The sequence below is a fragment of the Podarcis filfolensis genome (assembly GCF_964270895.1).
Source record: "Podarcis filfolensis genome assembly, chromosome: 7".
Lineage (NCBI taxonomy): Eukaryota > Metazoa > Chordata > Lepidosauria > Squamata > Lacertidae > Podarcis > Podarcis filfolensis.
The window spans coordinates 15,995,576-16,019,672 of record NC_139603.1 but is presented as its reverse complement, the minus strand read 5'-3'; the positions used below and the strand labels follow the sequence as shown (position 1 = coordinate 16,019,672).

General features: G+C 44.9%; 1 protein-coding gene across 1 annotated transcript in view; it reads right to left on the bottom strand.

Moving 5' to 3' along the window:
* Positions 1–23,647, bottom strand: part of BASP1 (brain abundant membrane attached signal protein 1) — a 77,245-nt gene extending 53,598 nt beyond the window's left edge. Inside the window, exon 1 of the mRNA XM_083624122.1 lies at positions 23,378–23,647. The gene's annotated coding sequence lies outside the window, so the exon portion shown is untranslated. The remainder of the gene's footprint in view (positions 1–23,377) is intronic.
* Between the last annotated feature and the right edge of the window lie 450 nt (positions 23,648–24,097).

Genomic DNA, 24,097 nt, shown 5'->3' with positions numbered 1-24,097 from the left:
GAATTCCCAGAGCACATTTGAGCGCACCAGAGCACATCTCCATTCCTGGCCAAACAATACTGAATGTAGCTTCTGAAATCATCTTATGATCGTGGTGGGATAGAGCTTTGGGGTTAGGTCTCTCTATGATTTTTCTTAATATCCTTTAATCCATTGGTCTTCATTGGAGGGAGTTGGAGACCCGAAAGTGGGACATGATGGAACATACCAGTGACTTGAGTGCAGTTTTATCTCTCAGGTTATACAATGAGGAGAGAAAGGCAAACATATGTGGCAGGGAACAAAAGAGAAGCTGATCTCATTCTGTAAAAGGTAAAAGTAAAGGTAGCCCTGACCATTAGGTCCAGTCGTAGATGACTCTGGGGTTTTGCGTGCATCTCACTCTATAGGCCAAGGGAGCTGGCGTTTGTCCGCAGACAGCTTCCAGGTCATGTGGCCAGCATGACTAAGCTGCTTCTGGTGAACGAGAGTAGTGCACAGAAACACCGTTTACCTTCCCGCCGGAATGGTACCTATTTATCTACTTGCACTTTGATGGGCTTTCGAACTGCTAGGTTGGCAGGAGCTGCGACCGAACAATGGGAGCTCACCCCATCGTGGGGATTTGAACTGCCGACCTTCTGATCGGCAAGCCCTAGACTCTGTGGTTTAGACCACAGCTCCACCTATGTCCCTTCTCATGCTGTAGGTCGGGGTTAAAGCTGGCGTCTGGGTGTGAAAAATGTGAGGACATTCTCAATGTTCTTCCACCTTAGCCTCCCAGGAAGGCAAAGGACTACATCTCAAGAACACTACTCATCAGATGGAGGGTCAATTGACACAGCCATTGCGACCTGCAGGGATATATTTCCAGCTTGTTGTGCTTGCATTCCTCCATTTGCCTTTGGCAAAGCAGCCATCTGCACGCTCTCCATTTTGCAGTGATTGCCAGCATTCCCAGTATTGTAGGAAAAACTCCACGGGAGTTTACTGCTGATCTATGCTTATGATACAGCAATAATATGGCCAATTTACCCTGGATAAAAACGAGCACAATGCTGCCATGCCAGAACTGTGTGAACTGGCCCAGAAGTACAACAGCCAACCCTGTTTGTCTCAGGCTAGACCCAGGTGATCCGAATGCATTTTTCCCCCTCTTATGCCTCTGCATCTTATTTGAGGACAAAGCCAGGCTCTTTTGAGCAAGGGAGGATGGCCTAGGGGGGAAAGAACAAACTCCCTTCAACACCTCAAAAAGAGAGGTTATTTCCCAGCTTTCCCCCCTCATCTGCCTCTGAGCTGTGATCTCCCTCAAACCCCTGTTGTAATTCTGAGCTGTCTTCTCTGGAAGGGTCAGGCTGGGGAGACAAGTCTCCACCATTTCTCCTCTGCCCAGTCCCTGACACTTATGCACCCCACAGTGCATTCCCTTCCGCCTTGGCGTTGGTTGTTCCTCCACTGAACTGCAGAGTACGGAAGCTGAAAGGCAAGGAGACTTGACCTTAAGCAGCTACCTTCCTGTTCCTGTCCATGTATGCGACAAGCTGCCTGGTCTTTGGCACAAGCTGCCCACGCTGCAATTTGCCAGCCATGTCGCAGCACGTTAAACCCCACAGTACCCCACCTCCTTTGATGACATTGGGCGGGTGCGTGCTGCTGAACGCTAAGAAGAAGTTTCCCTCTCCCCCATGCTCATGCCTTCTTCCTGAACAGGGTACATTCAGTGCCTATGAAACTGATCAAACCATTGTGAGGGCATTGCCCAATGCAAGCAAGCTGTTCTCAGACTTAAGTACAGACATGCATCAAAATGTTTTATCTTTTAAATCTATATTGCAATGGTCACGGGCCATGACAAGCACATGTCAAAACTACTGAATGTTCTAGCATTTCCCTGTGTTTGTGGCAACAGTAGCTTTAAAGAATCATGGTCAATGGGAGGGGGGTGTTTAAAATGTTAGAGCAGGGGTCAGCAACCTTTTTCAGCTGTGGGCTGGTCCACCGTCCCTCAGACCATGTGGTGGGCCGGACTATATTTTGGGGGGAAAATATGAACGAATTCTTATGCCCCACAAATAACCCAGAGATGCATTTTAAATAAAAGCACACATTCTACTCATGTAAAAACACCAGGCAGGCCCCACAAATAACCCAGAGATGCATTTTAAATAAAAGGACACATTCCCGTCCACGGGCCGGATTGAGAAAGTGATTGGGCCGCATCCATTCCCTGGGCCTTAGGTTGCCTACCCCTGCATTAGAGTATGGTTTAGGAATTCAATTGCAAGTTACCAAGTTGGTGAAAATGTTAAGTCTCAGTCCCAACTGAACAGCAAACATCTTTGAAAAGAATTGGACAGAGGTATGCAGCAAGATCATCACTTTTGTAAAATAGATATGACCCATGGCTTGAATGTTTTGTTGTGGGTTTCTGCTGCAATTGTCAGCCGTCCATTTGCAGTTTCGTCTCAATGTGGCAACTAATCGAGGTGAAAAGAGCTGATGGGCACACTTACCTGAGATGTGAGAATGACTCGGTGTATAGAACACTGTTTTTTGACAGATAGAATGAAGGGAGAGCAGGGCAGCGGGGAATGGAAAACAAAAAAAGATTTGTCAACCCAAAAAGCATACCCAATGGTTGAGAGGGCAGGGTTCAACTCTGCTGTGGTCCGCTTTGCCAGTGCGTTCCCTACAGAGAGGAAGAGCCTTGCAGCCAACAGAACTGAACCCTCCACTCATCAGCTGATGAGCTGTGGGTTTAATCCTGCTCAGTTTGGCTGTATGCACCTGTTCCCTGCTGGGAGGCTCAAACAGCTGTGCAAGCTGTTTGAAAGCCCTTTCTCAAACAGTCTTCACTGTGCTTTGAAGTCCTGGTGGTCGGGGCTTCAAAGCATAGCATCACCTGAAGTCACTGTGATGCCAGGTGATTGACAGGCGGCCCTCCAGGTGTGGGGAGATGAGTGTCTGACCACTAACCAGAAAAGATTCTGCGCCCCGCTTTGGAAAGCCATTGACGATTTTTGTTAGCTAGTGAACCTACACCTCATTGCCCAGGTCGTGAAAATTATAATGAGCCACTTCATTTGCAGCTGTTTTCATTTTTTGCCTGCATTTATGCATTTTGAAGATGTCGTAGGATGTTTTCATTATTATATCTATATCTGTATCTATTTTGTTTTATTGACGTCTTGCTGCTCTAATGTTGTGGTTCCACCTGGGACCAGGTGGTGAAGGGCAGGTTAGAAACAAACAAATCTTATGATTTGTAACTAGGCTAAATACAGCCTCAATTCAACAAATCTTTGGAGAGGGGATAGAATATATTCCAAAGTCCCTGCAGACTTCAAGAAAAAGAGTGAAAAGGGATCGAAAAGAAACCCTTACCGGTCTTCTCTCTGTCTATACTCTGGTCTATATTACCTCTGTGAATGTGTGTTCTATTTATCAACCCATGTGAGACAGGATATAAGAACAGGTGAAAATACTCTTCTCTAAGGAGCATTAGTTGATGTTTGGGGTGCTTGCTTACTGGAATTCAACAGAAATTCCTTCCTGCTCTCTGTCTGTGGTCTGATCATGGAAGCCATTTTTCTCTTATGTAAGCTGATCTGAGAGGGATGTTTTGAGCACAGTATTTCCTGCTTCTGTGCCGATGACTTGTGCTAAATGACCCATGAGGCCCTTGCAAGTTATAATTCTCTACATGCGCAGGAATTGGAGAGAAAGTGAAGAAATTATTTATGTTCTTGGGGAGGATCAGTTAAGTCCTGCTGAATTAGAGCACATCCATTCTTTTGAGACACTTTCTCCCTCTGTCTTCCAAAACAAAGGATTGGTGCGGTCTGGGAGTGCGCTGAGAGCTGTGACTATGTTTATATCCTTTTCATTTACAAGAACAATAAAACAAACATTCTTAGCGACCCTAATATGGTTTTCTTAAGAATGTACTGTGAAAAGGAATCTTACACGGAATACTTCAAAACAAACATATTTTCTTTCTTTCTTTCTTTCTTTCTTTCTTTCTTTCTTTCTTTCTTTCTCTGTCTCTGTGCCTGTCTCTCTCTTGTCCACACATAATTAACCTCATTAACTTGGATTTTTATTCTTATTCTTATTCTTATTCACACCCTGACCATCTGGCTGGGTTTCCCCAACCACTCTGGGCGGCTCCCAATAGAATATTTAAAAACACATTAAACATCAAACATTAAAAACCTCCCTAAACAGGGATGCCTTCAGATGTCTTCTCAAAGTCAAAACAAAATTAAAAAAATCATTCCAGTAGCACCTTAGAGACCAACTAAGTTTGTTCTTGGTATGAGCTTTCGTGTGCATGCACACTTCTTCAGATACACTGAAACAGAAGTCACCAGACGCTTATATATAGTGAGAGGGGGGGGAGGGGTATTAATCAGAAGGGTGGTGGGGGTGGGTGATTGGCTGATAGGTGTGGTAAACCTGTTGACAACTGTTAACGACTGCAATTGGTCTTACAGGAAAAAGCAAGGGATGAGATGGCCAAAAATAGCTTTATCATGTATAATGAGATAAGAATCCAATGTCACTATTCAGACCAGGTCTCTCCATGGTTTTAAGTTTGGTAATAAGTTGCAATTCAGCAACTTCTCTTTCCAGTCTATTTCTGAAATTCTTTTGTAATAAGACAGCTACTTTGAGATCTTGTATAGAATGTCCTGGGAGACTGAAGTGTTCTCCTACTGGTTTCTCTGTCTTGTGATTCCTAGTGTATCTGAAGAAGTCTGCATGCACACGAAAGCTCATACCAATAACAAACTTAGTTGGTCTCTAAGCTGCTACTGGAAGGAATTTTTTTATTTTGTTTCGACTACGGCAGACCAACACGGCTACCTACCTGTTTCTCAAAGTCAGATAGTTGTTTATTTCCTTGACATCTGATGGGAGGGTGTTCCACAGGGCAGGCGCCACCACTGAGAAGGCCCCTTGCCTGGTTCCCTGTAACCTCACTTCTCGCAGTGAGGGAACCACCAGAAAGCCCTTGGAGCTGGACCTCAGTGTCCTTCAGGTATACTGAGGCCATTTAGGACTTTAAAGGTCAGCACCAACACTCTGTATTGTGCTCGGAAATGTACTGGGAGCCAATGTAGGTCTTTCAGGATCTTAAGTAGCTCCTCTGTTCACACAAGGGTGGAATGTGATTTCCACCAAGTCTCCATCCTCATACAAGGTATCACCCACCACTTCCAAGGGTCCCCCAGCTCCTAGGAAGATACTTGTGGTCGGTGGGAGATGTATGAACAAGGAACTGCAGAGGGAAGGCTTCATTCGGTGAATGTAATCTCTTGCTCCATCTGCAGTTATGATCCAAACCCTCCCCTTTCTTATGCAGAAATACTGATGTAAGGAGCTGCCTTACAATAAGTTACACTGTTGGTTGGTTAAGGCCTGTCCTGTCACCTCTGACTGGCTGAAAGGTTCTTTACCAGCTCCGCTGCCAAATATCCTTTCAACTGGGATTGGCCCTAGTGCCTTCTATATTTAAAGCCCAGGGGCATATCACAGGCATAAGTCTGTAGCATCTCTGTTTCTCTGGTGCACCTGAGTATGGTAAATGTGATTGGTTAACTCATGTGCGCTGATTGTTAGCACATTTTGGATTCCTAGCTTGAACTGACTGACCACCTTTCTGCAAAAGGCTGGAAGCAGAGAATCCTACATCTGCAAGTGGCCCACCTATTTTACAAATATTCCCATCCTATAGATACCGGTAGTAAACAAATCCCTGGCTGGAATCCAAAGAACTCATTTGTGTGCATCTCAGGCCTGTGGATTTGTCATTTTTATTCTTTCTGACCATAGAGGAGATTTCCCTGCTGCACCATATACGAAAATCCCCTCAGGTTTCATAAAAGGCTTGCCATTCTGTCCAAGGACCTAAACCCCAACATGAGTCCTAGGGCTCTGGATGCAAATTTCTGACTTGGGTGCTGCCACAAGAGCACAGCCAGCTGGCTTTGCCCCACCCTGTCCCCTCATCCATACAAAACAAAACGTTTACTCTGCTGTGCAAAGAAAGAAGAGAGCCCAGAGGGATTTGATGCAAATATAGTGACATATTCATTTCCCAGGATGGTCTCACCATCCCAAGAATTGTCATGTACTTACCAGGGCACAATAAGTGTGGATTCAGCTGCAATCCACACACACACACACACCACACCCGAAACATTTTATTATTACATGGATATCCCATCTCTCCTTCAAGGAAGGAGGAATGCCTATCCCCCTCTCCATTTTATCCTCGCAACAACTTCGTCAGACTGTAGGCAAGGCTGAGGTACTGTGACCATCTCAGGATCACCAAGGGAGCTTCATGACTGAGTGAATATTTGAACTCTGATCTCACAGATCCTAACACAACACCCTAACCACACTGTCTGAATCCTGTATGGATATTCTGAGTTCACATTCTCAACAACAAACCACAGTAACACGAACAACATGTTCCTGTGAAGATGGGTTTGAAGCAGGAATTGGGGAGGGTTAGCTGACAGAAAATGTGGCTTTATGTTTAACTTTGCGGAAGTAAGAGTCTGATGAAGAACTCAGACTTAAGTGAGACACTTGAGAGACGGATAAAGTGACATTAGATAAAAGTAGCTGGTTAGATGACAGAAAACTAGTATTACAAAAAAAGGTTAAAAAAAAGAGTAAAGGATCCCGGCATGGTTAAGTCCAGTCAAAGGTGACTATGGGGTTGCAGTACTCATCTCGCTTTCAGGCCGAGGGAGCTGGCATTTGTCCACAGACAGCTTTCCAGGTCATGTGGCCAGCATGACTAAACCGCTTCTGGCACAATGGGACACCGTGACGGAAACCAGAGTGTGTGGAAACGCTGTTTACCTGCCCACCACAGCAGTACCTATTTATCTACTTGCACTGGTGTGCTTTCAAACTGCTAGGTTGGCAGGAGCTGGGACAGAGCAATGGGAGCTCACGCATCGCGGGAATTCGAACCACCGACCTTCTGATCGGCAAGCCCAAGAGGCTCAGATGGCCTCTAATGAGGCGTGGCAGGGCACAAGAACTGTAATAAAGGGAGCTGAGAAATGTAGCTGGAAAATAAGAGAATAGAGTGTCAGAGGAAAACTACACCACAACACGTATCATTTATATTCCAGTTTCATGGCTTGCTCCAAAGACTCTTGGGAAAATATAGCAACTCATCTCTTGAGTACTGCACTTCCCAGGATTGCTTTGGGTGGGGAATGACCATTAAAAAAAGTATGTAATTCAGATATCTTGTTTAGTGAAAGGATGCTGAGCTTCAAACAGAAGGCAAGTAGTGCAGAAGCATTAAGAAGTACAGTGGTACCTCGGGTTACATACATTTCAGGTTACATACGCTTCAGGTTACAGACTCCACTAACTCAGAAATAGTACCTCAGGTTAAGAACTTTGCTTCAGGATGAGAACAGAAATTGTGCTCCAGCAGCGCGGCAGCAGCAGCAGGCCCCATTAGCTAAAGTGGTGCTTCAGGTTAAGAACAGTTTCAGGTTAAGAACAGACCTCCGGAACGAATTAAGTACTTAACCCGAGGTACCACTATGAATGAAGGAGATAGGCGAAAGGAGAGAGGACGAGCCAGGAGGAGACCCACATCCATAAAGACAAAAGATCACCAAGACACGAGAAGGAAGTTTAGCAAAAGCAGAAGAAAGACAGGGGCAGATCTTTGGAGAAGTTGAAAAAGCAGCGGCAGCAGAATTTGGCAGACGTCTGCAAGAGGTTGCAGTGAAAAGAGGAGGGCATGCTATGGGGAGGAAGGAGATAAAATGGCAGGTAAACGGCAGAGCTCCCTGGTCACAATGCTAGATTTAGGATGACAGCAAGACATCCACTGGGGGGGAAGGGCAAGAGAAAAGAAGAGGAAAGAGATTATAGAGGAAGGCCATCTGCACAGCTGGGCATTCATGCATATGTGGGTCGCTGATTCCATGTGCATTCGTGAACCTTGATCGCTTTCACAATCTATCTCAAGTGTTTTCTATCCACACCAGTACGTGGTGCCCGGTGGGGTTTTTTGTGCTGCGTGTTGCTGTCCCTTCTCTTAAAATGGTACTTCACCAACCACCTTAAGTTTCAGAGAAACCTGAGATCCACTGTGGGCATGCACACAGACTTGAGTGGTTTAAACCAATTTATTGGCCCAGGTTTTCCTGGTGTGGTGTGTAGTGTCGCTCAGGAAGACCCCCGTTAAAAATCTCACAGCATGTTAGTAGGATTGGAATATCACTTGTAGCTTAAGGTTGATTCTGACCATAATGGAAGAGGCAAAAGGACTGGGATTATCATAAAAGATGTGGAAGGAAAGGATTAATAATAGGACCCACAAAGGGGAGGATGGAAGTCCAGGAGATTCCTTGGAAACTTGTTTGTATGATTTATGTTTGAAATATCTCTGTAAATTTTTAATTTGAAAAACCAAATAAAGAAATTTTATAAAAAATCTCACAGCAGCCTTAAGACTCACAAGATGGCCTCCGATGAGCCGATGTCCTTCAGCCTCAGCACCCAGCTTAAGGGACAACATAAATGCATCTTTTGTGCTCTGGGTGTGTTTCACTTATCTGGAATGTAATACAGAAGCATCTACACCTTTCGCTTATCATGTTAATAATAATAATAAAAAAATTTTATTTATATCCCGCCCTCCCCAGCTGAAGCCAGGCTCAGAGCGGCTAACAACAGTAAAAGTAACACAGTTTACATAAAATCACAATCAATTAATTGAAATGCATTCTAAAATCAGTTCATTCTAAAATCAATTCTGAATCAAATTAATGGCAACCATTGCACTAGAGTTCTATGAGGACTGTGCCTTGGCCAAAGGCCTGGTGGAACAGCTCTGTCTTGCAGGCCCTGCAGAAAGATGTCAAGTCCCACAGGGCCCTAGTCTCTTGTGACAGAGCGTTCCACCAGATTGGGGCCATGGCCAAAAAAGCCCTGGCTCTGGTCGAGGCCAGCCTAACCTCCCTGTGGCCCGGGACCTCCATGGTGCTTTTATTTGAAGACCGTAAGGTCCTCCGTGGGACACACAGGACATTGACACATGTTGTTCCTTTTTAAAATGGATTCCTTGCCTGAAGAGGCCTTACAAGAGTTTCACCACAGAAGCTTAACCTCTACAACCATGCACCAGTGGAGCATCAAACCACCTTCTAGACTTGGCAGGAGAAGGGCCAGCAGCTTGTCAGGAGAAGGGCACATTGCCAAATCCTCTCCTGTCATCAGTCACCTGAAGGGACACAGCATGAAGCCTCCTCATGATTTCCGTATATTTATACACTCCGGTGTCGTTGTTGAGCCTTGTGTAAAAGCATGGGAAAACAACTAGTGCTGTGGCACACACACAGTCAGGATGTGTGTAGTTTGGCCAACTGGGCAGCAGGGAATCTGGCATCTGCTACAACATTCTGTGGAGAACCCTTGCTGTTTTCTTTCTCAAGGCATTGTGGCTTTTTGAAGAGGACACGGAAAAACACATGGTCACTGTGAAGAAATGGTTCAAAAGACACAAGGAGCTCTGGGCAGACTGTCTAGATCCGATATGAATTTCTCCCAGGAGGTAGAACACACATGGCATGTCAAAAACGTACAGCTACACATAAAAATGTCAACAGGAAAAACCGTTCGTTTGTAAACCCATGTGCCAGATAGATGATTTCAGCACAGAGCCAGGACTAGCCCTGGGTCCCTGCTGAGTGCACAGTGGTTGGAAACCCAGATCTGCAAACACAGCATATGTAAAAAAAAAAAAAAAACACCAAGTCTCTGCTTTGCCATTGCTGCTTCTCCTTCCTTCCTCTTTGCATTTGACTGTATCAGGGCATTCCCCCCAAATCTATATTAGGTGACAACTTGACTTTTGCACTCCAAATACCACCTTGCAACTAATTAAGTGCATGCATGCAAATGATTATAATTTGCATACGCCTTCTTTCCTTTATACAGGAGTGTAAAATGTAGATTCCCCCACCAACACATAAAGTACATTTAACTCCATACATGCTTCCAGATCCAAAACTTTTGTGCTGAGTTCTCAGAAGACTAGGATAGAAGGAACAGAAGCTATATTACTTTCTTCTTTTTTCATGCCTCAGTATAACCAACAGTCAATTAATTAATGAGTCATGCAAAGGAATATGCTTCTTAGAGAGGAAGTAAAATCTTGTTCCTTGGGCTTTTTAAATAAATGGTTGCACTGGGGCTTGCATTGCAAGTTTTATTTCCCAGCATTCTAGCCACTACACAGTAGCTCTCCTATTCCGGCATCTTCCCATTTTTTGATCACAGCTCTATACAGTCCAGTATATTCCATGAAGTCAAGCAGATTCTTCTGTGGGTGCCTGATTTTTACTGCACCATAAGCGTTCTCTGATTGCAAAATGAGAACCCCTTTGCAATACAGTCACCAAAACCCAGCACTGCATACCTCGCAGTTAGGAACAGCAAACGCCTCCTAAATCCTTGTCTCTCCCCTCTCAACGCCCAATTTAACCAGCAGAGCCTAATTTCCCCTGCTGTCCATGTGCTATATGTAACTAGAGACAAAGGCAGAGATTTTAGCATGCACGCACACAGGGAGAGAGATCTGTAGCAATTCTGCGAATATAAGCAAGGGGTGGAGAATGAAGCTAAACTGCAGGATCCAAGATTTACAATGAGCTACATTTGCTCGGGAGTGGGGCATGAGGGAGGGCTTGCCCAAGAATATTAATTGGCAGAGAGCAAGCCATGGGGTCCATGCAATATTTCTATTAGATCTATTTAAGAATGTGTTATCTGTCTTTGCACAGAGAAGAAACACCCTCCATAATACGGCTTCCTTCCAAGTGCTTGTTGTGGGCATCCGTTTGTGCCTTTGGGAGTGAAGTCAAACTGTTGGAAGGTTGCAGTGCCTGCTGCGGTTGTAGAGACTGATACGGGAGAGACATGTTCTGTTGCAGCTGGGGCAGGTGAAGGTGTCCGGTTGTACTGGTGCAGATGCACCATGGCGTTTCTTCTCTCTGCCCTCCTCCCGGTGGTCATTCCTCCTCTGGTCACTGCTGTGGATACAGGACCTGACCATCTGTCTCCAGGCACTGTGGTCATCTGCAAGGGATTCCCACAGGGTTGGATTGATGCTGCCAGCCTTCGTGTCACATTTTCTGAAATCTTTGTAATGTGGAGTTGGTCTGACAACAGGCCCGAAGCAAATTGCCCATGGAGCAAGACTTTGGGGGTTCTGCCATCTTCCATTCTGCAGACATGACCAAGCGAGCATAGACATTGCTGGGACAGGAGTGCAAACGTGCTCAGAATGTGGGACTGGGAGGACAAACTTTTGTTTGAGGCTCTGTCCTGCCATGTGATGCCCAAAATCTTCCTGATGGAAGGCACTGAGGCATCGCTCCTGGTGGTTGCAAGCTGCCCAAGACTCACCTCCATAAAGCAGTGTGCTAAACACACACACCTAGTAGACCTTCAACATGATACTGGACATTAGCATCACATTTTCCCATACTCCTTTGGAGAGGTGAGCCATTGCCGTAGCTGCCTTCTTCTGGATCAGCATCGAGGGAGAGGCTGCAGGTTATGGTGGAACCCAGGGAGACAAAATTGTCTACTACCTCAAGTGTGTGGTCACCAATCCTGATGTGTGGAGTGCTGGGGATGTCCTGACCCAAGACGTTGGTCTTTGTCAGGCTGATGGTAACACCGAACTCCCTGCAGGCTTGGGGAAACAACCCATGTGTCTCTGTAGACTGCAGTAGTTCTCAATCTGTGGGTCCCCAGACGTTGTTGGACTACAACTCCCATCATCCCTGAGCTCTGGCCTTGCTAGCTAGGGGTGACGGGAGTTGTAGTTCAACAACATTGGGGGACCACAGGTTGAGAAAGGCTGCTGTAGAGCTTTCTCTGAGTGTGCTGTCAAGGCTGAGCAGTGCAGCCTCTAGTTATCTCCCACTTGGACTACTGCAATGTGCTCTACGTGGGGCTACCTTTGAAGGTGACCCAGAAACTACAGCTAATCCAGAATGCGGCAGCAAGACTGATGACTGGGAGTGGCCGCTGAGACCATAGAACACCGGTCCTGAAAGACCTACATTGACTCCCAGTACATTTCCAAGCACAATTCAAAGTGTTGGTGCTGACCACTGAAGCCCTAAATGGCCTCGGCCGAGTATAACTGAAGGAGTGACTCCATCTCCATCGTTCAGCTCAGACACTGAGGTCCAGCACCGAGGGCTTTCTGGCGGTTGCCTCACTGTGAGATGTGAGGTTACAGGGAACCAGGCAGAGGGCCTTCATGGTAGTGGTGCCTGCCCTGTGGAACGCCCTCCCATCAGATGTCAAGGAAATAAACAACTATCTGACTTTGAGAAGACATCTGAAGGCAGCCCTGTTTAGGGAAGTTTTATATGTTTGACGTTTTATCGTGTTTTTAATATTCTGTTGGGAGCCGCCCAGAGTAGCTGGGGAAACCCAGTCAGATGGGCGGGGTATAAGTAATAAATTATTATTATTATTATTATTATTATTATTATTATTATCTGCAAACTGCATCTCTCAGATAAGGACTATCAGGGAGAAGAATATGTCAAAGAGAGTTGCTGCAGGAACACAGCCCAGTTTCACACAGCTCTTTATAGGGAAAGCATCTGAGGATGAGCTGTCCTATTGGACGGTACCATGCATGTTCTTGTGAAAGGGCACCATCATCTTGTGATGCTTAGGTGGATATCTTTTCTGGCTGATGAATACTTTTCGGCCTTCTAAATACTGCTAGACCCAAAATTGGCATTTCTGTAGCATTCAGCTACAGTGGGTGATCTCTATCAGCACCACCACAGTGCCCAAGAACCAGGAATCCCATATAATCCATTGCATTTGAAGGAGGATGTAGAGGGTCTTCATCTTTTCTGGTACAGTGCTTTGTAGCTTCCAGGACTGGGCAATGGAAATCTTCTAGAAATTAGAATCTGTGGGCATGTTATCACTGAGACAGTATGCTTGTCTCTGGACTGTACCACTTCAGACTTCTATGGGTTTTTTTTCTTTCCATACAATAGAGTTCCCTCCATATAGAAAACTAGATGTCAAAGAGAAGGGTTCAGTTCTTCCCTTCCCTTCCTGTCATGGGGGGGGGGGGCTTTCCATCATTTGAGCTCCCATCTGCAGTTTTAATCCACATGGATTCCATCTTTTTAAGAACCGCGGATAATCAAGCCAAAAGTAAGAAATTTCCAGCTACACTGATTTCAGTGGGAAAGATTTAATTTCATCTGTCTCAACAGGATAGATAAATAAAATGCCTTTAAATGTGTCCTGCTTGTGACCATTCATAGCAAGTAAGTACAAACGTTTACAATTTTTTTGTTCACACATATTGGGGGGTGAGGGATCAGCATTCCTTGTGTCAGCTTGTGCGATGTTGGGGAAAGAACTTAAAAGTTTCGTATTTGAAAAAAAGCAGAAAAACTGGAAGGCAAAAGGCATTGTGGAAATGGGAAGTTTCTATTTTCTTCTTTGTTTCATTCATTTGACAGGTGCAAATTGTAATGAAACTATCACCTCTCTCTTTAAATAAGATGTCAAGATGCTATCGGGATCCAGAAAGCAAGAAAATTGTGGCACATGTGATATTGCAACGCTGCAGGGGAGAGATCCATCGTACGAGTGCTTTCCATTCTCCACAGGCATTTTTTCATACAGTATCTTGAAACCACTTCTTAATGCATTAAGCCTCCATTACACGTTGCATATGGTTTCTATTTTCAAATCTCCGATGCTTTTAGGAATTTGTTCCTTGACTTCATTCATTGGTGCCTGGCTGCAATTAGCGTTGACTGACAAGAAGAAGGCCAGCCGTTTCTCTCCCCCTTACCCCACTTCCCAAATTTTCTGTTTCCTGACTCAGCTCAACAACTTAATCCAAAACATTCATCTTTTAGAAGGGATTGTTGTCTGGCAGGAAGACATCTTCTCTAGCGTTTTTCCTGTTTGGGCACTTTTCTTTTTTTCTTCACAAGATGGAGCCAGAACCAAAGAGAAAAGGAAAACACGAAGCATATGTGATGTCTCTATGAAAAAACAATTTGTATTGTTCATCATCGTCAGGTGGAACCTGATATTTAAAGAGGGTGCAAATCTATTGTCGATTTGACTGCATAGGATGTTTAAAGATTTGTATTAGCGCATGGTTTTCCGTTAAGTGCTTCTTTTTGCACCATTAACAGTGGCTTTGCATTACTTCCAGGTGCTGTGCAGTAAATGACACACACAGCAGCAAATTGAATATGGAAAGCAGCTAGGAACAATTAATCCTACTGCAGCAATTCCTACATTTGTGTGCCACAAGAGAACTGCTGGCATGCCACATGAAATAAAAAATTAATGGCTTCTTTCAGCCCCAAGTACCCGCCCATGGTTGCCTCAGCGCATCATTCGCTGTTTTCACTGGCCTGGCTACATTCCCATTGGTTCTGCTGGTGCAAGGTAATTCAGCCACATCTTTACATTGGTTGTGACTGGATCGTTTTATCACACCAAGGCAGAGACTGGGAAGAAGGCCCTTACTTCAGAAGAAGCTGCTCACTATATCTCCGCCCTGGTCCAGTCGAGAACAGTGGCTCAGGGATTTCCACGCTTACTTTTTGGCCCACTCTTTCCAGACAAAGGTCCGCACTTTAACGCTCCGCACCCAAGCGTAATTTTTCTTTTGCCCCGAAATTTCCCCCACGAAAACCCCACTCTCTCGAGCTGAATCGGAGCAAATGTCAATTTTTGGGTTTTGCATAGATTGACGTTTGTTCCAATTGAGCTTTTAAAGAGCAGGTTTGCTAAGGGAAGATAAGCCTTTTAAAGAGCAGGCTTACTAAGGGAAGATAAGGAACTTTGCAAATGTTCAGAGTGAAGTGTGCCTGCTACAAAGGTGGATTTAGAGGAGTTTGAGTAGTTTGCCTGCACTGGGTGCCAAGACGAGAGGGAGCTGCAGGGGGGCGCTGCAAAAATGACTTAGAACAGAAGGCAAGAGAAAGGGAGGTACCAAATTTTGGCATCACACAGGGGACTGCTGTAATTTGAATGCCCATAGTCCGCCACTGCCTCCAGTTTCAATTCAGACTAAAATGTGACTCGGTTGTCAGAAGCTTGGGAAACACTTGCTTGCCGGCATGCAAATAGTACATTACATTGACCATGGGTGGAATTATAAACTGCAAACATACCTGTGTAACCCGTGTTCACTTTCCAGAGCAGAAAATCAGTTTTGGGAGTGTTCGAAATCAGTGTTGGAAACTCCCATTGTTCTAGGGGCATTTTGTGACAGGGAATTCCATTGGTGTGAGATGTTTCTGAGCTCTGGGCGCAGTACTGTGCCTAAGATTTCAGATTAAAACTGCAGAGTGGAAGGAAAGGAGGTCCTTTTCCTGCCTCCCCACTTCCAGCTGCTCTCTGAAGACTGGAGAAGAAACCATCTTAAGAATATTAGGGGTGTGGGCAAGGAAAGGACTATACCATGTTAAAAATGAACATAATATTTTAGATGCGGTTCATTCATGTTTAGCTTTGTATTCTTGTTATTAAAAAGCATGCCTGGACATTCCGTTGTTGTGCCCATAACCAAGGTTTAAGGTGCCATTTAGCTCCTCAGTTTCTAACACGGTATACAATGTTCTTTATAATTATTTTCTGCTTTCTCCTTATAACTGTAAGAACACCAGCAACCTCTTTACCTTGCAAGTCTGCAGGTGGGACTTGCTTTTAACATCATCCTTGTACAATGGCTATGTTTTCAAGACACTTTGTAGACCCTACATTATGATTACTGCCACAGTTACCCAGTAAGATTCACGGGCGGACGGCTACGTGAATGTTATTGGCCCAAAGATGGAAAGAAGATAAAGTTCCTACCAGAGAAGAATGGCAGATGAAGTTGATGGACTATCCAGCGGTTCTCAACCTGTGGGTCCCCAGATGTTGTTGAACTACAACTCCCATCATCCTTGAGCTCTGGCCTTGCTAGCTAGGGGTGATGGGAGTTGCAGTTCAACAACATCTGGGGACCCACAGGTTGAGAAAGGCTGGACTATGCCAAAATGGCTTAAATGACAGAAAGAATCAGAAATCGGGAAGACCAAAATTTTAATAAGGAATGGGGGAAATATAGAACTTATCTTAAAGACCATTGTAAACAGTTAAAATCGTTAGTAGGATTGGAATACTACTTGTAGTTAAGGGTAAATTCTGGATACAATGGAGATGTAAAAGATTTGGATCATCATAAAAGATGCGGGAGGAAAGGATTAATAGGAAGTCCAGGAGATTCCTTAGAATCTTGTTTTTATTATTTATGCTTGATATATCTCTGTAAATTTTTAATTTGAAAAACCAAATAAATAAATAAACAAATAATTTTAAAAAGAGATTCGTGGCTGGGGATGGAGTCTGAGGAACCATTCTCCAGAACCAGTGAGGAGGCTGTTTCCTGTCACTAAAAAAAACCATTTATCTAAATCAACTCCTTCTCCAACACCATTATCTTACCCTTACTGTTCTGCTCAATTCTGGCTTCCCTCAATATTCTTCTGGACTGTGAGTGGACATTTTGCCACATGCAGAAGAGCAATACAGGTAACCAAGCTAACTTAAGAAAAGCCAACGTGGGAGTTTGGTCTCTATGAAATATCAGGTCAACATAGAGTCACAGATCCAGAACCACATAGGCACTAGCCATAATATCCAGCCCAACACACCATACCCGTCAACTGTCCCGGATATCCAGTTTTTTGGGGAGGGCATTCTCACATGACGTGCACAGAAGATGGCCGTCCTGGTTTTCCAGTGGGATGTGTTGGAGGCTATGCACACTGGTCAGGGGTCCACGCATCTATCTCTTAAATGAGGGGTAGAAGACATGTGAATTAATCCAGAATGCGGCAGCTAGACTGGTGACTGGGAGTGGCCGCCAATACCATATAACACAAGTCCTGAAAGACCTACATTGGCTCCCAGTACGTTTCCAAGCACAGTTCAACATGTTGGTGCTGACCTTTGAAGCCCTAAACGGCCTCAGCCCAGTATACCTGAAGGAGTGTCTCCACCCCCATCATTTAGCCCGGACACTGAGGTCCAGGTTCAAGGGCTTTCTGGCGGTTCCCTCACTGTGAGATGTGAGGTTACAGGGAACCAGGCAGAGGGCCTTCACGGTAGTGGTGCACGCCCTGTGGAATGCCCTCCCAGCAGATTTCAAGGATTTCACCTCTATTTTGTGAGTGATTTCTTTTCATTCCCACTCTAAATTTCTGAAAAAAGCTGGGCCAAAAATCCTGGCCCTGCTCTAGTCGATGGCCTCAGATTCCTCTTCTTTCTATTCCTGCTGGTGCCTTGGGAGCTCATTCATTTCTAGCAACCCAGCCCCATGCTCTCCCATGCCAAGAAACCCAAAGACTGCCTTCCCAGTAAATTATGCAGATGTTTCCACTAACATAGGAAACTGCTATGTAAAGGCCATTGGTCCATCTAGTCCAGTTTGGCGAGGTTTCAGACTGGGATCCTTCCCAGCCCTACCTGGGGATACCAAGAGCTTGAAGCTGGGGGCTTCTGCATGCTAAGCAAATGTTCCCTGTCTTTACATGCACTTGCAAGATGTGCATCCTATATACTGGTTGCAAAACAGAACATAGTCTCAAAATGTCAAATGTTCTGTCGGGAATGGGAGGGCAAAGGACAAGGAAGAAGTGTGGGATGTAACATAAGCAGTCAAATACAACATTTCCTGTTTGCCTAGAGTGGACATGCAGGGGAATGTTGGTCCAGCGAGTTGAAATTCCTGTTACACCTGGTCTGGAGCATCCTTCCTTGGTAAGGTGGGCATGACCCTTCCAGACCCCACAAAATGTCCAGTCACACAGCCACTTTCCTTTTTTGATGCCTTTTCTTCTCTTGGACTACACTGTGGCTCTCAGCCAGCAGCATGTGGGATGAATTCCCATATGGGATGAACTAAAACCCTCTTCTGTAACTCTAAGCTAAAGCCTGCCTTCAGGGCTCCAACTGTGAACTGAATGTGAGTAAACTTATTACTTTTAAAAGAAGACTGTTGTGTTTTTATTCTTTTAGGAGGGAATCAAAGGGGTCTTACCAGGAATAGTAGAACTTAAGAGATTCTAACGAATCTGCAACCAGCTTCCTGCTGTGTAAAGAGGGGGATGTACTCTGCTGTATGAATAAACTCACTAGCCTGAGTTAGGAAGAATAATATTTAATCAATATATCCTCTCCTGCTACCCACAACATTCCAACAATAAGTGCAGACATGGCTGTGTGGGTGGCAAAAGGATACGAGGAAATAAGAGATTTAGGAGATCCAGAAGTTCTACCCCTTCCCTACATTTAGTTTCTGATCTTTCAGGTGACATGGTTTGGACACACTTTTCTTGGAAACCATGTGGGCTAGGAATCTTTTCAAAACAAAGAAGTGAAAGCCCTATGCTCTCGCTCGGTGAAATTTTGCACATCAAAATCACATCTGTAGAATTAAGGGTCTACTAGAATAAGGCAATTGGCAGCCCAATACCTAAGCAAGCGGACTTGGAAGCAAATCTCGTTGATTTATGTGGGTTTATGTCCAAGTTTACTTGGAAGTGTGCTCTCACAAGTTGAAATTTTGCACATCAAAAGCACACCTGTAGAATTAAGGGTCTACTAGAATAAGGCAATTAGCAGCCCAATACCCAAGCAAGCTGACTTGGAAGCAAATCTCGTTGATTTATGTGGGTTTATGTCCAAGATCACATGGAAGTGTGCCCTACTGACATTTACTTGGAAGTAAGCTCATTTGAACTCAGCAGAACTTACTTCAAAGCAGTCATGGGATCGGGCCATGTTACTTCTCCAGATGACACTTATCAATAATTGTTCCTCAGGAGGTCTTGTTTAGTACTGGCTCTTAACTGTTAAAAATGACCATAGAACTTCATCAGTCAACTTGCACCCAATCCTACATATTATGTAGAAGCAAGTTCCACTGATTTCAGTGAGATATACTTCTGGTTGCTATGTTAAGGATGTGAGCACCAACCACTTACTCAAAAGTAACATAGTTAAAAAGGTAAAGAGAATTTATGATGCGAGAGGAGGAATCCATTTTATATTGTGGGTTTCAGCAATTGCTTATTAATAAAACAAACCTACTTCTGTTTTCTGTGGAAAAGATGTTTTTAGAAGTACAACTGATGACACAAATTGCTTGGTCAGCAGATCAAAATGTCAGCTGCAACAAGGGATTGCGAGAAAGACAGATGAATACAGGACGCTTTAGAAAATACAAATTTTATTTGTAGCTTCCGGTTGCAGTTACTAACGCTGCAATTTTTGCAGATGGCCATGATTTCACAGAACACATGGGCATGGTGCAGTTTTGGAACTATGCTATATTTCATTTTTTAACAAAAACTGAAATATTTCTTATCTTCTACTTTCTTTTGATACATGGGGGGAGGGGAGAAAGAAAGGCTATGAACAATATTGCAAGCAGAAGATTCGACAAGTTTGGGCAGTGTTGGTAAACAGCATGCAGCAAGGGGACTGGCAGATCTGGGGGGTTTTTGCAGAGCAGTGTTGTGTGATGTGCTTCTCCAACAGTTATTTCACTAACAAATTTCCTGAGTTGCCCAATCAGCTGCTTTGACAAGTTAACATGTGGGGAGCTGCTGGTTTCCTGTCAGCAGTTTTACTTGACTGGGGAAAGCAGCTTTCACCATTAATATGCAGCCACTAATAGGTGGAAAAAAACAAAAACAAGTGGTAGTGGTGACTTCTTTCCTTCGATTCATGCTCCTCCTCTCCATCTAAAACTTCACTTTCTGTTTTCTTCTCCAAACCAGCTGTGCCGCTCAGTAAAACAAAGGGAAATAATCCTACCCACATTCTATATGTCTAACCAACTATTGATCAGTTATTGGGTCAATACACTAGGCATTCCAAAAGCACAAATCCTTTTGCTTTGAGGATTTGGGTTCTGTGCATTTTTACTGCTGTTTGTTTGTTTAGGTAACTGATTAACCTGCAGTAAGATGTGTATGTGTGTATATATATGTGTGTGTGTGTGTGTGTGTGTGTGTGTGTGTGTGTGTATACTACTACAGCTGTTGTTAAAATATACCATGCTACTGTTTGCACTGTAATAAATCTGGGAATCTTATGCCAGCCTTTAGCAAAGTCCCCTCCCCTCTTCCCCCACTCTGAGACTGTGGTTCTCAGATATATTCTGTCACTTGTTGTTTTTTATGTCCTGTGGGCAAGGCAATAAACTGTTGACGGACTGACTCTGAGGCCTGTGGACAGACATTACCCAATCAGCATTCCAAGATATCTCAAAATCCAGTGTTTGGCTGGATCGACAGTTCTAATACATACATATATATATATATATATTTAGTTGGGTCTAGAAGTAGCAATTCAGATGTGACAGCTCCTGTGTGTTGGCAAATTCTTGATTAGATCTGTGCCTGGGTAAAGCTGCAAATCCAAGCAGTTCATCACTGTGGTTTCCTCTAGACTAACTAGCCAAGGTTGAGCCTGGTCATTTGCATCAGCCTCCCATGTGAACAAGACAATGTTAACACACATAGGAGCATGGTAAACTTGTCTCAATTCCCACATTGTGCGTAGATGTTTGTACCTCCCAAACTGCTGTGTCTAAGCAAATGGTGCTTCTGCAGATCCTTCCCCCAGCTCTTATAAATGGAAGAATTTGAGTATGATGCCAAGGTTTTCACCAGGAACCAAAATCTGAGTGTGGGCTCACTACTAAACTAATTCATCCGTATTATCCTGCCAAAATGCTGCCTGTGGAGGGTTTTGCCACACTTCAATTGCAGATGTGGGGGCGGGGGGGGAATGGGCATCTGTATCCACCGTACAGTACATCTTGGTAAATCCCATTTCTTGAAATGAATGAAGAGAAGATTGGAAAGAAGAGAACTAAATGAAAAAAAACAGGACTGTATAGGAAAAAATGCGAGAGAGGAGGAGTGTGTCTCCCTCTAGGTGGAGGAATTTGGCAGACAGTGTCAGCCGGGGTGCTTCCTATAGCGACAGATTCTTCACAGTATCATTAAACACGGACTTTAATTGAACTAGGTACACGGAAGTTGCCTAATTGTCCTCTTCTAATGGATCGGCCTCATTAGTGTACTTCATTTGGTACCCCCAAAATGTTTGCAGAAAAGATGGCCAGCCTAGCAGATAATAGACAGGGTGGGGAGAAACGCATTGAAATGGTTGCCCCTATTCCTCAGCACAGTTCTTTGAAGGCCATTTTGCAAGATACTAGACAGTGAAGATTTTCCAGAGCCTACACCCCAGCATGGCCATTTCTTTACCCTTCCCCCCTCCACCCCCATATTCATCTAGATTAGAAGCAATTTTTTCACTGCTACATTGGAAAAGGAGTTGTGATAGTATGGGTGGACTGATGCACAATCTTAACAGCGAACAGAAATCACCACCGCTTAATATTAAGCAGAATTTCATTCACATGGGCTTGTAAAATTGATGCTGAGTCTACAATCTCCCTCTCCCTCTGCCCCTTTAAATCCACTGGAGCATTTAACAAGGTGCTTATGCAAGATGGATCTGCTGGCAAAAAAAAAAGGATTCCCTCCAATGCTGTCCTACAGGTCTGGGGAGATCCTTATCTCAAGATGCCTGCCTTTGTTCTGCCAATTCTGATAAGTGCCTGACTAACGATGGAGAGAGACTTGCCTCGTCCGTCTTCCCCACCCTGCTCTGCTACGCATGCGCGAGGCGAAGACAAAGGAATAGGTAATTACAAGAGAGTTTCATTCATTTTCCCTGCAGTATCGCCAAAAGAGGAGCCCAGCTGGGAGGTTTTCTCACCCAACACCGACCCGGTGTCGTAGACGACGTATGAATGCGCTGGCCTCGGGGACGGCTACTTGAAAAGGCATCCCCCCAAAAAGAAAGCGTGGTACCCGGGAGCCTCATCTCCGGGAGCCACTAAGATGCGCTCGTTTTCATGTGCCATGATTCGGTGGCTAACGCAGCAGAGGGGTGGAGAACGGAGAGAAACTGCAGGATCTCTGATTTACAAGGAACCACATTTGCTTGGGGGTGGGGAGAGGATGCCGGGAGGGGGCTTGCTATGCATATTCATGGCAGAGAGGACGAAGCCACGGGGATCCATGCAGTATTCCTAAACTCCACAGAGATGATGTGGATCTTTGCATTAAAGCAAAAAAAAAAAAAAAAAATCCCCAAACTAAGACACAAACGCTTCTGGTCTTGCAGGCGTTGCATTTAAGCAGGGTGGGAGATTAAAATGTTTCTGGCCACTGCTATCATAGCCCCCCACCCCACCCCGCCCCCTCCTCGTCTGTCTTTCTTTTTCACCCCACAGTCGCGACCAATAATAAAACCAGAAGCTCTTTTCTTCAGGATCGCCTAAGCAAGAACAATCGCACAGTGTAACACCCCAGGATGGTTTTAAAATAAAAAATAAAAAATTGGCAGGCGTCCACTTTACATCTCGCCTGCCCTCTGCTAAGAGAAGATTGAAGGGGTGATTTAAAAAGAAAGAAGGAGGGGGGGACACGTTTAGCCAAAATACACACGCACAGATCGTTTAGGAGTTTTCTCCAAAGTGCTCCACAGGTAATATAACTGCGAAAAACCATCCTTTCAAGCCCAAGCTGAGGCTCTCATGCCATGTTATCTCGCTTTTACGCTCTTCCCCCCTCCTTCCTCTCCCCCCTCCCCTGCATGATCTTAACATGGATGTATGCCCCCTCCCCAATATGCCTTCTTCGAGATATCCATGCTATGCAGTCTATATTTATTTATTTATTTATATATACTGTACATATAGATATATATTTTAAAAAGATGGGAAAAGAAATCTGTAACATCCCCTCCAAAAAAAAAGTGGTGGCTGTGAAAAAAAATTAAAATGAAAAACAACCCCAAACCCTCCATCCCGATTCCCCACATCCATCCCTTTCTCCATCATGCCACCTCTCCAGCCCGTGGACGTCTCCATGCAAAGATTTCATGACATAGGCACTGACTTAAAATTTCTCCCTTTCATAGAAACCCATCGCAAAGGCATGTGGGCTACCTAGATCTTACTTCTCCCTCTTTTAAATATGATATATATATATGAAAATCTCCCAACACACACACACACATTAAATATTTCGAGAGAACAAGCGGTTTTCATTTTTGGAGGCGGGGGCGTTTGTTTCAACAGCAATAAGAACCGGATCGACCAGCTGGCTGCCGCGTAAAAAAACCAGAGGGGGGAAACAAGAAAATCCAAATGGTCTCCAGCCTCTCGGATGGCTCTTACCTCGTTCCTTTGCTCCTCTGTCCCCTTTGGCGCGGCTGCGAGGCTGGGGTCACAAAGAGAGAGAGAGAGCGGGGTCCCGGCTTGCCCTGGCGCCCGCTGAGTCTCGCCGGAGATCTCCCTCGCTCGCTGGCTGGGAGTGTAGTGGCTGGAGCTGTGGCTGCTTGGAGTAACGCCGGCGCCGCCGCTACTGCTGCCGCTGCATTTCTCCCCCTCCCTCCCGCTTCTCTCGGTGACAGTCTGTGGGCAGTTCAAAAGCCACACATGCACACGCACGCACAGACACGCGCACCGGGTTTGGTTCCTCTCTCTCTCCTTACCCCCTCCGCGCGCGCGCGGGCGCGCGCACCCACCCACCCCTCCCTCCTTACCTTTTTTTTTTCCTTCTTCCCCCCCCCCCCAATTATTTCACCCAAAGCTCATCAGCTTCAAGAGATGCCTCCTTTCGCCCTTAGGGGGCGGTCCCGAGCCAAGGTTTTAAATATCCGCTTTGCGCGTTTCAAGACGGAGTCTTGTTTTTTTGGAAGGCGCGTAAACATGCCCATCCAGCTTCCAACCCCCACGTGAAGGGATGGATCCCGCGGTGGGGAGGAACAGCAAGGGCAGATCTCTGTGCTGGTGGATTCTGACTCCTTTCCTAAGAGATCTTGCAAGCCTTCAGAGGTGCTTTTTACTTCGCTTCCCCTGCCTCTTTATATATTACTAATATTATTGTGGTTTTTA